The sequence below is a fragment of the Rattus norvegicus genome, chromosome 7 (genome assembly GCF_036323735.1).
Source record: "Rattus norvegicus strain BN/NHsdMcwi chromosome 7, GRCr8, whole genome shotgun sequence".
NCBI lineage: Eukaryota > Metazoa > Chordata > Mammalia > Rodentia > Muridae > Rattus > Rattus norvegicus.
The window spans coordinates 10,850,147-10,864,844 of record NC_086025.1 but is presented as its reverse complement, the minus strand read 5'-3'; the positions used below and the strand labels follow the sequence as shown (position 1 = coordinate 10,864,844).

The 14,698-nt window shown below is 40.5% G+C and overlaps 1 long non-coding RNA gene across 2 annotated transcripts; it reads right to left on the bottom strand.

Moving 5' to 3' along the window:
- Nucleotides 1-4,741: 4,741 nt before the first annotated feature.
- On the bottom strand, nucleotides 4,742-14,307 carry LOC120093534 (uncharacterized). 2 transcript variants are annotated; one of them, XR_010053569.1, is made up of 2 exons: nucleotides 6,639-14,307; nucleotides 4,742-5,072 (listed from the first exon to the last, which is right to left on the bottom strand). It is a non-coding gene; the product is annotated as an uncharacterized LOC120093534 (long non-coding RNA). The 2 variants fall into 2 exon arrangements; XR_005486780.2 differs by having other exon boundaries at nucleotides 6,592-6,728.
- Between the last annotated feature and the right edge of the window lie 391 nt (nucleotides 14,308-14,698).

The window sequence follows — 14,698 nt, the reverse complement described above, 5'->3', positions numbered from 1 at the left end:
GCATCCCAAAAGGACAATGGCCCCCCAGGCAAACATGCCAGCCCATTCTTTAAAAAAGGAGAAAGCATGGGTAATCCATGAGGTGAAATCTCCAAATGTGATAGGTTCCAATCTAGTGCTGTTGAGGACAGCAATCTGCATCAGCAATTGTCTCGATAGTTGCTCTGCTTTCATGGACCAGTTTCCTTTCAGATAATTCGAGATTTCTTTGCTCTGTTGAGAATACTGAGAAAAATTAGCTTGCAAAGGAGTAATGCATAAACCTCTAAGGAAGGAAACGCAGGACAGCTGTGTCATATGTTATAGTGCTTCAATTTGTTCTTGGATTAAATCTATCCGTTGATTAGCTAATAGAAGGCCAGATGCCAAGTGGGTATTAAATTCTTCTTGTACCTCTAGTGCCACTGCGGTCCTTTCCACAATCTGATTGATAGTCTCAGCCGTTTGTACTTGATTAGTCATAGCAATTGCAGCTGTGATAGCTGCAGCAGCAGACAGCACAATAGCTGAAATTATAGCTGCCGTAATACCAAAATCCCTTTTGGTTCTTGTTAAATGAAGTATGGGAAAATTATCTAAATTTGCTTCCACAGGGATAGGCACAAAAGAGGGAATCTTGACCATCACTGAGGTATCATGTGTGCCATTCCAGCATTCAGTTAAATAGCAGACTACATCAGAGTTATTACAATTTAAAGCATCATCGCTTACATTAGTGCTTATCATAAAGAAGAAAGGTGGCCTAACACATACTGAAGCACGAACGGCAGTATCATTTGCTAAAAGGCCATTAATCTTTACATTTACTAAACTGGTTTTGTTATTTGTTCTAGCAGTGGAAATATTATACAATGTAAAGTCTTCACCCAATAATCGGGCAAAAGGAATCAGAGATGTGTATGCTCCCTGCTTATTTGACAATACCCATTGATACCAAGGCCAAAAATTATGCTTACCAGTCTTATTTTTCGCCCAATCATACTGTACATGGTCAAGAGGAGGGGAAAATTCAAATCCCGGCAGGAATTGTTTTGCTCTGTGGTATGGACTTTGACATGGGGTAAAATCAGGTGGAAACTCTTGATATGGGGGGCAAGTAGGTAGGACTCTACGACAGGTAGAGTTATCCAGTGTGTAATTGCCTTGTCCCGGCCATGATGGAAAACTACAATTATGCATCCTAATTAAAGTTGTAATGTTCAACTCAGCAGAATTAATAACTGATGTGTCTCTGCTGCCTGAAGAGGCTCCTTGGATAATTGACTCAAAGCAGCCAGAATGGTCCCAGTGCCCATAGCACTATTGCTCACAGGATCTAACCAATTAGCCAATGTGGTCCTTCGCAGCCATATACAAGGCTGGGAGGAATTTTTAAAAGTAAAACATAATGTATGCAACAAAGAAAGATTAGTGGCAGTATACCGTTGGGGCAATTCTCCATTTGGCACTATACAAGGAACACCATGCAAACAGGAGGTGAAGAAAAAAGTTGGCAAAACAGTAGAATTACTATGAACTGGCATAAGTACTGGCCAGGATCTGGCAATAGCCCACAGGGTGAGCGAATCAACCTGTATTACCATTCCCAGTAGTAATAGTAGAGTTCATAGTCTCATCTTCAGGAAGAGCAGAAGGCACTTTTCGAGTCAAGCGCTCAGGTACCCAAATTGGATTTTCTTGATCCTGCGGAAAAACACAAACAGCTCCCCCAGATCTCGAAATCACGGGATCTGGGCCATGCCATTCATCAGTTAAGACATCCTTCCACTTTACTTCTGCATTAGTCATAGGTGTAGGAGCAGCATGGCGATCTGCGGCAGAGCGACCGTGCACATCCAAAATTAAGAAATTTAGAGTAAAAAGAGCTAAAGAAAGTTGTTCTTTAGGCGTTCAGCCGCTGGCAATTCCCTCTTTTTGTTTTTGTATAAGCTCTTTTAAGGTACGATGTGCTCTTTCCACAATTCCTTGACCCTGGGGATTGTATGGTAATCCTGTAGTATGACCGACCCACATCGTCTGGCAAAATGCCCAAAAGGACTTTGCAGTGTAGGCAGGCCCATTGTCTGTCTTGAGACTAACAGGCTTTCCCCAGGCCACCCATGCCTCTAAGCAATGACTAATGTCATTATGAGCCTTTTCACCAGTCATCAGAGTGGCATGTATAATACCGGAACAGGTATCAACAGAAACATGAGCATATTTTAAAATTCCAAATTGAGATATGTGTGTGACATCCATTTGCCAAAGTTTTAGCGGGAGCAGACCACGAGGGTTAATCCCCACCTGAGGAGGATGGTGAAACTGAACACAATTCTGGCAACATAACACCACATCACGAGCTGCAGCTCTAGAGATTTTAAATTTTTGCTGAAGAGTAAAGGCAGGAACATGAAACTTTTGATGAAATTCTCTAGATCAACCAGAGCAGCATGAAAAATAAACTCTGCGAGTACTAGCATCCACCAGGGCGTTATTGCTGGCCATGGGACCAGGCAAATTAGTATGAGCTCAAATATGTTGTATGAAAAATTTATTTTTTCTGGCCCAAATCAATTTTTGTAATTCTAAAAGAATTTGACATACAGTACTAGTCGACCTAATTGGCCCTGCAATTTCAAGTGAGCACACAGCATTAACCACATAAGCAGAATCAGAAATTAAATTTAAAAAATCATGAAATCTTTTAAAAACTTCCAATACAATTTTACATTCTGTAATTTGGGGGGTGCCTGGACTGTATTGAATTAATACTGGTCCTCGAGAATCAACCATATAGGCACCTACACCTGTTTTGGAGCCATCTGTATAAATATCTAATGCTCCAGACAAAGGCTCTGAGGCAGTGACCTTAGAAAAAATCACTGGATGTTCAGTAAAAAATTGTAGCAAAGGATCCTTAGGATAATGATTGTCAAATTCTTGTAATATGGCCCAATCATCTATCAAGGCACACAATGTTTCCATCTGAGTTGCAGTATATGGTATAATAATTTTCTTGGGTAAAATACCAAAATGCTGAATGCAAGATTTTACACATAGCAAGCTCTGCAATGGCAGAAGGGTAATATTCAAGGGTCTTATTAGGAGAAATATGGGGATAAATCCAAAGAAGCGGTCCTTGTTGCCATAGCACTCCTGTAGGCTGACGAAAGGTTCTCAGTATACACAAAAGGAGATCCTCCTTTTCCTTGTACCTTCTTAGCATTGCCTTTTCCAGTCTATCTTCTACTTTATTTAAAGATAATCGTGCTTCCTTGGTTAGAGCACGGGGTGAAGTAAGCTGAGAATCCCCTTTCAGGATCTCATAGAGTGGTTGTAAATCTACACTGGGCATTTTAATATAGGGTTGAATCCAATTTATGCTTCCTAGTAATTTCTGAAAGTCATTTAATGTTTTTAAATGATCTTTTTGTAATTCTATTTTCTGAGGGGAAATACTATGAGGAGTGATTTTAGTTCCTAAATACTCCCCCATTTGTCCCATTTGAACCTTTTCAAATTGTGCTATGAACAATTGATTGTTTTCAAGCACCTTAACCACTTTCGCATAGGCCGCTTTTAAGGTGTCACAATCTTTTGCGGAAAGCAATATATCATCCATAAAATGTATTATTCTTAATTTTGGGAATAGGTCACATACAGGCTGTAAGGCTTGTCCTACATATAGCTGACACATAGTAGGGCTATTAGCCATACCTTGAGGCAAGACCACCCACTGATAGCGCTTATCAGGCTCTTCATTATTCATAGAATAATCTCTCTCTCTCTCATAATGAGCAGCTTCTTCTCCGAGATCAGCTTTATCATCCTCACTAAGCTCTGAATCATCTGACATTCCTAAAGTCAAGGCCTTTAAAGAGGGATATATCTTATTTGTTTCTTGGTCCTGATTATCCCCTTTTTTTATCTCTGCCTTCTCTCTGTTCCCTTTGTCTCCTTTTCTTTTCTTTTCTTTTCTTCCTTCGGGACCTTTTCTCCTTCTGACATACTTTCTTGTTGCTCTGTGAGGATTTTCTGACCTGTCCTAACAGCCTCCTCACATCGTTTGTCCTGTAAGCAGGCATGGACCATTCACCAGAGAGGTTTGGATCCGGGCTTAAGCTTACCTTCTGTAGCTTCCCTATCCAGATCTTTCCCTAACTTGTCCCATGCTCTTAAAGTAAGAGATCCTGACACTATAAACCACGGAGCACAACAGTCGCACTCATCAAGAAAACGCAACAGGATTTTCCTTTCGATTTTAAGCTTACGCTGACCAAGAAGCTTCTGAAGAGCTGACAGGAGCGGGGTGGAGTGTGAGTTTCCCATGCTCTACGAGCTTATTTACGATCAATTTACGAGCAGGGCGGGCTGATGTGTTTATTTACACACGATCTTATGGCCCATCATTAGTGGGCTCTTCCCAACAAATGCACTCCATGCCCGGGACGGTGGCAATTCAGACAGTAACAACACCACCACACAAAAAGGGTAAAAGGCAAAAGTGCTAGTCTGATCCACAGGGGATCAATTGGGGAAAACAACATTGCCATGTCCCATATACCTTTTAGCCTCTAAACCAAGGCTTTTATAGTCTCTGCTTACCTCCAGAGAACTTGATGGTCCCTTACCTGGGAGCTTACTGACGTCACCATCCTGAATTTGAAGAGTTCTGAATCCACAAGAATGTCCTCGGGTCTCCGTACAGGCCACCAGCTGTCACGACCACCTCAGCCAGCAAGGAAGACACAACACTGTCGGATTCTTTTCAACAGCCTTTATTGCAGGAACACCTCATTATTGATACAGGGACCCCGAGCAACAAAGGCACCAGCCTTATATAAAAAACAGGCTATGGCTATATACTTGCCCTCTAGGGATTGGTGGAGCATGAAATACCTCATTAGCATGAATATCACTCCAGCCTGATAGCTGCCGGAGAAATGCCAACACATGCGCTTTGTGGGTGTTTAACACAATCGAGTACCAGATGTCGGCGCCATCTTTAGCCGCTCCCTACATGCTACGAGAATGCCAAAGCTTTACTGAGGTTCACAGTATATATACACCACGTCCTCCGGGTAGAAAAACCCCTGGAAGCACAATGGAAAGACAAGTTTACTTCTCAGGATAAAAACAAGAATTGGAAATGACAAAAACAAGTTTACATTCTCAGGATAAAAACAGGAACTGGGGGCTGGGGATTTAGCTCAGTGGTAGAGCGCTTACCTAGGAAGCGCAAGGCCCTGGGTTCGGTCCCCAGCTCCGGAAAAAAAAAGAACCAAAAAAAAAAAAAAACAGGAACTGACTCAATGGTGTTACTGCCCATCAGCCAAAGAGCAAAGGCCAAGATGTTCTTTTCTTAAAAACAAATGTTTCCACATTTGTCTGGAAGACTCAGCAGGGGGCAAACACTGAGGGATCCCAAGAGGGTCCGACATACATCCTACTTTTGGAATACCCAATTATTCAGTAATCATACTATTTAAAACTCTAGAAGGTCAGATGTCATTGCAAAGTCCTCAGCTATTACCTCATTGGGCAAGAAAAAATGATAGCTATTTGAATCCAGACTAAAAGAGTCATTGTTGTAGCATTTGAATTCTTTGCTGCTGCTAAACTTACTCTTTTTCCCCCACTAAATTGTCTCCTACAAGTATTATAGCACAAGAGAATAAATCTTTGGAATGGGTTTACTTACACCATAAGGGCTATGAAATGTTTACTGCCTTCCTTGCTTTTCCTATTTATTTTTTATATTGTCCCTAACAATCTGTTTAAGAGTGTTATAGAACTCTATGGATTCATTTGTAAATAACCTTAGAAGGATAAGAAACCATTACCCACCTGTCCACCAATGTAATTTTCTCATTGAAACTGAATTTATGATTTCAAACCTTTCCACTCTTTTCCCATTCCACAGGCAGATAACTTATTTTATTGATGACTCATCTAATGGTGTAGGAGGGATTCAGGGTCCAGATAGTCATCAATCAATTAATACTTCTTCCTCAAACAGGTGGAACTTTTGTTTTGTCCATCTATTATGATTAATTCGTGAATTTTAAATAACATTTTAGATTTTGTTTATGTAGTGGGATTGTTTCCAGCAAAAAAAAAAAAATTGCTTCAGTTTCTTCTTCACATCCTGTTACGCTCTCATTCTATAGGAACTGCACCATCTCCTTGAAACCCTTACATGTCCTTTGTTTATTCCTCTTACTCATGTATACTCTAACTTCCCTGTTTTTAGTGCAGAATATGCAAGATGATACATTAACCTGCCCTCCTTTTACTCCTCCAGAATAGGAACATCAATACACTAATGCTAACAGGTTTCATCTAGCACATCATGCTTAGATGAACATGAAAACTGTGCAGGAGTGTCCTATGTATGCTCTCTTTCACTGTCATGATTATTAAGGTTATTCCCAGAGTTAAAAATACTAATTATGGGGGTTGGGGATTTAGCTCAGTGGTAGAGCGCTTACCTAGGAAGCGCAAGGCCCTGGGTTTGGTCCCCAGCTCCGAAAAAAAGAACCAAAAAAAAAAAAATACTAATTATGGCAAGTGAATGTCAGTCACTTTGTCCTTGTACCTTTGATGCCATACCTGCATATCTGCATTGATACATATGCCGATATTTCTTTGGACTGTACCTCAATCCTGAGAGAATCCTTCCGTGGTATGCTCTTCCCTTATACAAACTTTTGCTGCTATGGGCATGCCTTTGTATATAAATAGATGATGAACAGCCTGTAGTTTGTAAAAAGTTTAAGAAGTTCTTTAGAGAATGGAATACTAATCATATTGTAGTCATTCCTTATAACTGAAAGAGCACAGAGAACATTAAAACAATTATTAAAACATAAAAAGTGGGAATACCAGGGGCATTCTTGCATTTATTTACTCTCCACATTTAAAATTTACCTCCAGGCGATTAGTGTTTAAGAGTAAAAAAAACTCCATTTGTCTGCATAGCTTTCTGAACTGCCTTTAATAGGCCTATGTGGTTTGAAGAATTTGAGACTTTGATTTCCAGTTGGCTGAAAAAAATTAGGAAGGTTATGTGTCTATCATTGCTGATTGATCCAGTGAGTCATTATGGATTCCTCTTCAGTTACTCTGGCTCCCAGGCATCAAGGAAAATGGTAGAGGTTGAGGAGACAGTGTAGGTTGCTTCTCTGAAGCAGTCCTGGATGTAGTAAATGCCAGGACTTGACAAGATGATGAAACACACACACACACACACACACACACACACACACACACACATATATGTTTGTGTGGGGGGGTAGGGAATAAGGTTATATACTTTGGGGATAATTTTTTTCTTATACGTATATTTGAAAGTACATTTGAAATGGTTGGGGTGAGAGGGGTCCCATTCCCATGGCACAGGAGAAGATCCCACACTCTGGAGTAGGTAGCAGGTGAGAACATAGGCTATTGACTGGCAGGTATACTTATCTGGATGGAGTCTATTTGGTCCACAAGAGATCTGAGTGGGTTTCCTGTAGCTTATAAGTTTACAAAAGAGATATATTTGTTAACAATATGAACAGTCTTTAAAATGAGCTTAGGGAAGATAAAAAACCTTTTGTGGAGCAAAAAGGAACAAGAAGGGGGCTGGAGAGATGGCTCAGCGGTTAAGAGCACCCAACTACTCTTCCAGAGGTCCTGAGTTCAATTCCCAGCAACCACATGGTGGCTCACAACCATCTGTAAAGAGATACGATGCCCTCCTCTGGTGTATCTGAAGACAGCTACAGTGTACTCATATATAATAAATGAATAAATCTTAAAAAAAAAAAAGGAACAAGAAGGGCTTTTTTCTTTTGTCTAGAAGACTGCATATATATATATGGTTATCATGCCATAATCCAGGCAGAATCTTGTCATATATATATATATATATATATATATATATATATATATATATATATATATATATATGTATATATATACATATATATATATATATGCAGTGTGTGTGTGTTATAATGATAAACAATTTTAAGTTTACATTTGAAAGAAAAGGAAACTCAAAACCTTGACCTTGTGAATGTAGTTGATTAAATAGTTGATCATATAGTTTTTGTATGAGAAACACCTTAAGTCCATAGGTAAAAGACAATAAAAGAAAATTTAAAATTTGAACATATGATTATACAGTTGGATCATATAATGAAATGTTTTATTTGAGTTGGGCTAATTTATGAGAGCTATACCAATTAATAGTAAGACAGTGACATAGCAAGAAGAGGATATATGAAGCATTTGATCAATGGAAATTGAGTTTACATAAGGAAGTAGAAGGTTACATCTGTGAAGGCTTATATGTGAACTTGTGTATGCTTTATCATAAAGTCTCTTTAATAAGAGATCTAGTAGTCTTAAGTAATTAACAAATTGACTAATGAAGTAATATAGTGGTGGATTACCTTGGGGTAAGGAGCTAGGTCTGTTTTCTAGCTCTCAAGCTTAGCTGTCAATGTAGTCAGAAATCTGGGAAGAATCAATTATAATCTAGGAGTCAGGTATTAATTAAAATAACAGAAGTTGGTCTGTAGTCCACAAAGTAAACAGTTCCCTGTGGTCTCCAGGGCAGTTCTCAGGTTCCTGTGGTTTCCATGGCAACTTGGGTGGAGTCAGTCTGGCTGTCAGGCCCAGAAGATGAAGTTTTTTTCCTGTGGAGTAAATATGTGCGAAATGAGAAATGACCCACCTTGACTTAGGCAATATGAGACATTTAACTCTCTGGGTATCCTGTTTGGCCACAGTGTATGTAGGTCAAGAGCAGGCAAGGCAATAAAGCAGTGTTTCTCAGTGGTTGGAATACCACAGTCCAGGCAGAATCTTGTGTTTGTGCCCATTATCTTCTCAGGGGTCTTGTGGGGAGGGGGTCATGTTAGGCTTTGGGATCTTTGTCTGTCATAAGCTTAAACATTTAGCAGATTTCTGACAAGATTGAGATCAGGTCTATTAAGCATATCTATATTAGACAACCTGTGTTTGTTTAGTTACTTGTTCTAGATGTATCTGGCAAATATAGAGAGCACATTGTGACTAAATGACAGTTGCAGAAAACAAGGGCAGTGATCTTTAACCTTTTACTATGTAGAAATAAGCCTAGAGGAAAGTTTTCTGGCAGAGAAAAACACATAAAGACAGACAGACAGACAGACAGACACACACACACACACACACACACACACACACACACACACACAAAGAAACAAATGGCCAAGGTTTGTCTGGAAGTTCATTGGGCATGCTTAAAAATCTAAACATGGGTAATCTTAATTTGCTACAACTTACTATAGCTGTGATGCAACTCTTACTTAAAAATAAATCTGAAAAACAACTATTTTAAATGACAACTACGTGGTTGGCCGCCATCTTTACCAAGGATAAAGGGTACTTGCCATGTGAGTTCATCATCATCTTAAGATGACCACATGGTATGCACCAACTAAGGCAGCGCCTATAAAACTTCTTAGTCCTGCTGAGCTCTCTGCTTATCATTTATACAAAGAAGACAGTAGCAGGCTTCCAGAGTATTTTGGATTGGTGTGGACTTTTGTGTGATAAAATTTCAAGGTTTTTAAGGTCTACTCAGATCAGCAGAAGCTGACTTAGAGAGCTATACCTAACTACTTATGTCTTTGGTAACTGCAATACCAGGTTTCTGAAAAATGTAGATAGGTAACAACATGTGCCTGATAAATAAGGTTTGTATATTTTTAAGGTCTCCTCAGGTTCACGGTAACATTTGTCTAGCTTTCTTTTGTTCATGTTGTTAAGTTTTAGCGATCTGGATAAATGGAGTCATACAATGAAGTAGAATAGTCTCTAATGGTATACTGTAAAAGGACCCGGGAAGTTTCCCATCTTTCTGTGGACTGCATTTCTGTAACCCCAGGTGGTCCCGCAGAGCCTGGACAGCAAGTGAGACGTACTGCTCTTCCCAAACGTGGAGAGCATTCCAGTCTTCATGAGTCCCAAACTACAATGCCATGAAGTATGAAGTAGTCATAGAAAAGATTGCACCACAACTTATCATTATTATCAGTGAAAAGGCTGGGAAGTTAGGTCTCAAACCCAGAAGAAATGACCACCAGGTTCTCCCAGCATACCTGGCATACCCTACTCCTTACCCTAGACTTCTTCAGATCGGGTGCTGAGCTGCCCTTCTTTATATAATCCAATCATTTAGGATCCCTGGCTTTTTCATCCACCCTTTTCTCTCTTGGACCTCCCTCTCCGTTGACCAGTCACTCCCTCACATGTCCTGGTTCGGGGTTATGTTCAAATGGACTCTTATAAATGTCTCTGCCTCAAGTTATGCTCTCCTTTTTATCTACCATAAACTGCTCCAACATACCTAGGAGCAGTTATGATCACACATATATAATATATAAAATTATATATATATATATACACATATTCATTCACTTATCTAGCTGGGTGACTCTTGCCAAAGCAGATCTCTGGGCAGACCTTGCAGTGGGAACACCAGGGAGCAGCAGCATGTTGTTTCTTTCCAAAATTCTCCTCTGAGGCCAGCATGTGAATCCACTCTGTCCACTGTGCTGCTATCTATGAGTATCTGAGCCACATTGCTTTCCCAGAAATTCATGGTGTTGAGCAAGCAGATCAGGCAGATTGCAGATCATGTGTAGTAGCCTATGTGTCAAGTAACAGGTGTTAAATTACCCTTAAAAGTTGTTTATTGTGTGGTCATGCTAGAAGAATGTTCAAGCGTGGTAAAATTGGAAAGAGACCACCGATTGCAGACTGACACAACCATTCTGGAAATCAGTCTGGAGGTTCCTCAGAAAATCGGACATTGAACTACCTAAGGACTCAGCTATATCACTCTTGGGCATATACCCAAAAGATGCCCCAACATTTAACAAAGACAAATGCTCCACTATGTTCATAGCAGCCTTATTTATAATAGCCAGAAGCTGGAAAGAACCCAGATGCCCTTCAACAGAGGAATGCATACAGAAAATGTGGTACATCTACACAATGGAATATTACTCAGCTATCAAAAACAATGACTTTATGAAATTCAGAGGCAAATGGATGGAACTGGAAAATATCATCCTGAGTGAGGTAACCCAATCACAGAAAAACACACATGGTATGCACTCATTGATAAGTGGCTATTAGCCCAAATGCTTGAATTACCCTAGATGCACAGAACACATGAAACTCAAGAGGGATGACCAAAATGCGAATGCTTCACTCCTTTTTTAAAAGGGGAATAAGAATACCCTTGGGGGGAATAGGGAGGCAAAGTTTAGAACAAAGGCAGAAGGAACACCCATTCAGAGCCTGCCCCACATGTGCCCCATACATATACAGCCACCAAACTAGATAAGATGGATGAAGCAAAGAAGTGCAGGCCAACAGGAACGGGATGTAGATCTCTCCTGAGAGACACAGCCAGAATACAGCAAATACATAGGCAAATGTCAGCAGCAAACCACTGAACTGAGAATGGGACCCTCGTTTAAGGAATCAGAGAAAGGACTGAAAGAGCTTGAAGGTGCTCGAGACCCCATATGAACAACAATGCCAACCAACCAGAGCTTCCAGGGACTGAGCCACTACCCAAAGACTATACATGGACTGACCCTGGGCTCCAACCGCATAGGTAGCAATGAATAGCCTAGTAAGAGCACCAGTGGAAGGGGAAACCCTTGGTCCTGCCAAGACTGAACCCCCAGTGAATGTGATTGTTGTGGTGAGAGTGGTAATGGGGGGGAGGATGGGGAGGAGAAGCCCATGTAGAAGGGGAAGGGTAGGGGCTAGGGAGATGTTGGCCCAGAAACTGGGAAGGGGAATAACAATCGAAATGTAAATAAGAAATACTCAAGTTAATAAAGATTAAAAAAAAAATAAGAATGGCTATTCCAGCTTGTTTCTCCCGACCATTTCCTTGAAAAGTTGTTTTCCTGCCTTTTACTCTGAGGTAGTGTCTGCCTTTGTCTCTGAGGTGTGTTTCCTGTATGCAGCAAAATGCTGGGCCCTCTTTACGTATCCAGTCTTTTAGTCCATGTCTTTTTATTGGGAAATTGAGTCCATTGATATTGAGAGATATTAAGGAATAGTGATTGTCGCTTTCTATTATTTTTGTATTTAGAGGTGGAATTATGTTTGTTGTTTCTCTTCTTTTGGTTTCATTGCGAGGAGATTACTTTCTTGCTTTTTCTACGTAGTAGTCTCCCTTTCTGTGTTGGAGTTTTCCATCTATTATGCTTTGTAGGGCTGGATTTTTAGAAAGATATTGTATAAATTTGGTTTTGTCATAGAATATCTTGGTTTCTCCATCAATGTTAATTGAGAGTTTTGTTGGATATAGTAGCCAGGGCTGGCATTTGTGTTCTCTTAAGGTCTGTATGACATCTGTCCAGGATCTTCTGGCTTTCATAATCTCTGTTGAGACCTTATAGGTCTTCCTTTATATGTCACTTGACCTTTTTCCCTTACTGCTTTTAATATTCTTTCTTTGTTTTGTGCATTTGGTGTTTTACCTATTATGTGACCAGAGGAGTTTCTTTTCTGGACCAATCTATTTAGAGTTCTCTAGGTTTCTTGTATATTTATGGCCATTTCTTTCTTTAGGTTAAGGAAGTTTTCTTCCCTAATTTTGTTGAAGGTATTTCCTGGGCCTTTAAGTTGGGAATCTTTATTGTATTCTATACCTATCAACCTTAGATTTGATCTTCTCATTGTGGCCTGGATTTCTTGATTGTTTTGGGTTAAGAGCTTTTTGTATTTTACATTTCTTTGATGGTGTGTCAATGTTTTCTATGGTATCTTCTGCCTCTGAGATTCTTCTATTTCTTGTATTCTGTTGGTGATGCTCGCATCTATGACTCCTGGTCTCTTCCTTAGGTTTTCTATTTCAGGGTTGTCTCCCTTTGTGCTTTCTTTATTGTTTCTATTTCCATTTTTACATCCTGGATGGTTTTGTTCAATTCCTTCACCTGTTTGGTTGTGTTTTCCTATAATTCTTCAAGGAATTTTTGTGTTTCCTCTTTAAGGGCTTCTACTCGTTTACTTGTGTTGTCCTGTATTTCTTTGAGGGAGTTATTTATGTCCTTCTTAATGTCCTCCATCATAATTATAAAATGTGATTTTAAATCTAAATCTTGTTTTTCCAGTGTATTTGGATATCCAGTATTTGCTTTGGTGGGAGAACCTGGCTCTGATGGTTTCTGTTGCTTAGGTTCCTGTAGGTCCCTCTTGCCATCCGGTTGCTGTTCCTGACAATGGCTTGACCCTCCTGTAGGCCTGTGTATCAACACTCCTATAGACCTGTTTTCCTGTTTTCTTTCAGCCGTTTCTGGGAACAGACTGCTCTGCTCTCAGAAGGTGACTCTCTTTCAGCCAGGGGCAGGAATGAGAAGGGTCCTGCCCCTGACTGCTCCTAGGTCCCTGAACCCAGGGGGCACAGATGGCACTAGGCAATTCCCTCTTGGGTTGGTAATGTGGGCAGAGGGTAGTCTTCTCTAATTTCTCAGGAGTGTCTGCACTTCTGAGGGTCCAGCTCTCTCCCCTACAGGATTTGGGTGCAGGAAGCTGTTTGACCATTTCAGTTCAGTTTCATTCCGGGAGCAGACCAGAACTGCACGTACCTGCTGCTGACTGCTCCTATATTCCTGTGTCCAGAGACACTGTGCAGTTTCCTGTTGGGCCAGGGATGTGGGCAAAGGTGGGCAGAAGTGGCAGTCTGTCCTGCTGTCTCAGGATAGTCTGCACTTCTGGGTGTTCAGCTCTCTCCCCCACAGGATTTGCAAGTAGGGAGCTGTGGGATGGGATCAGTTAAGTTCTGGGAACCAAATTGACCCATTCTTATCGCCCAAGTGGATCATGGACCTCCACATAAAACCAGATACACTCAAACTAATAGAAGAAAAGGTGGGGAATAGCCTCAAACACATGGGTAGTGAGGGAAAATTCCTGAACAAAACACCAATGACTTATGCTCTAAGATCAAGAATTGTCAGATAGGACCTCATAAAACTACAAAGATTCTGAGAGGCAAAGGACACTTTCATTAGGACAAAAGGGCAACTACAGATTGGGGAAAGATCTTTACCAATCCTACAACTGATAGAGGGCTAATATCCAAAATATAGAAAGAACTCATGAAGTTAGACTCCAGAGAGCCAAATAACCATATTAAAAATGGGGTACAGGGGTTGGGGATTTAGCTCAGTGGTAGAGCACTTGCCTAGCAAGCGCAAGGCCCTGGGTTCGGTCCCCAGCTCCGAAAAAAAGAATAAAAAAAATGGGGTACAGAGCTAAAGAAAGAATTCACGGGGGCTGGAGAGATGGCTCAGAGGTTAAGAGCACTGACTGCTCTTCCAGAGGTCCTGAGTTCAATTCCCACAACCACATGGTGGCTCACAAGCATCTGTAATGGGATCTGACAGCCTCTTCTGGTGTGTCTGACAGTGACAGTGTACTCATATAAATAAATACATTAAATTTTAACAACAACAAAAAAAAAAGAATTCACAGCTGAGGAATATCAAATGGCTGAGAAGCACTTAAAGAAGGGGTCAACATCCTTAGTCATCAGGGAAATGCAAATCAAAACAACCCTGAGATTTCACCTCACACCAGTCAGAATGGCTAAAATAAAACACTCAGGTGACAGCAGATGCTGGGGAGAATGTGGAGAAAGAGGAACACT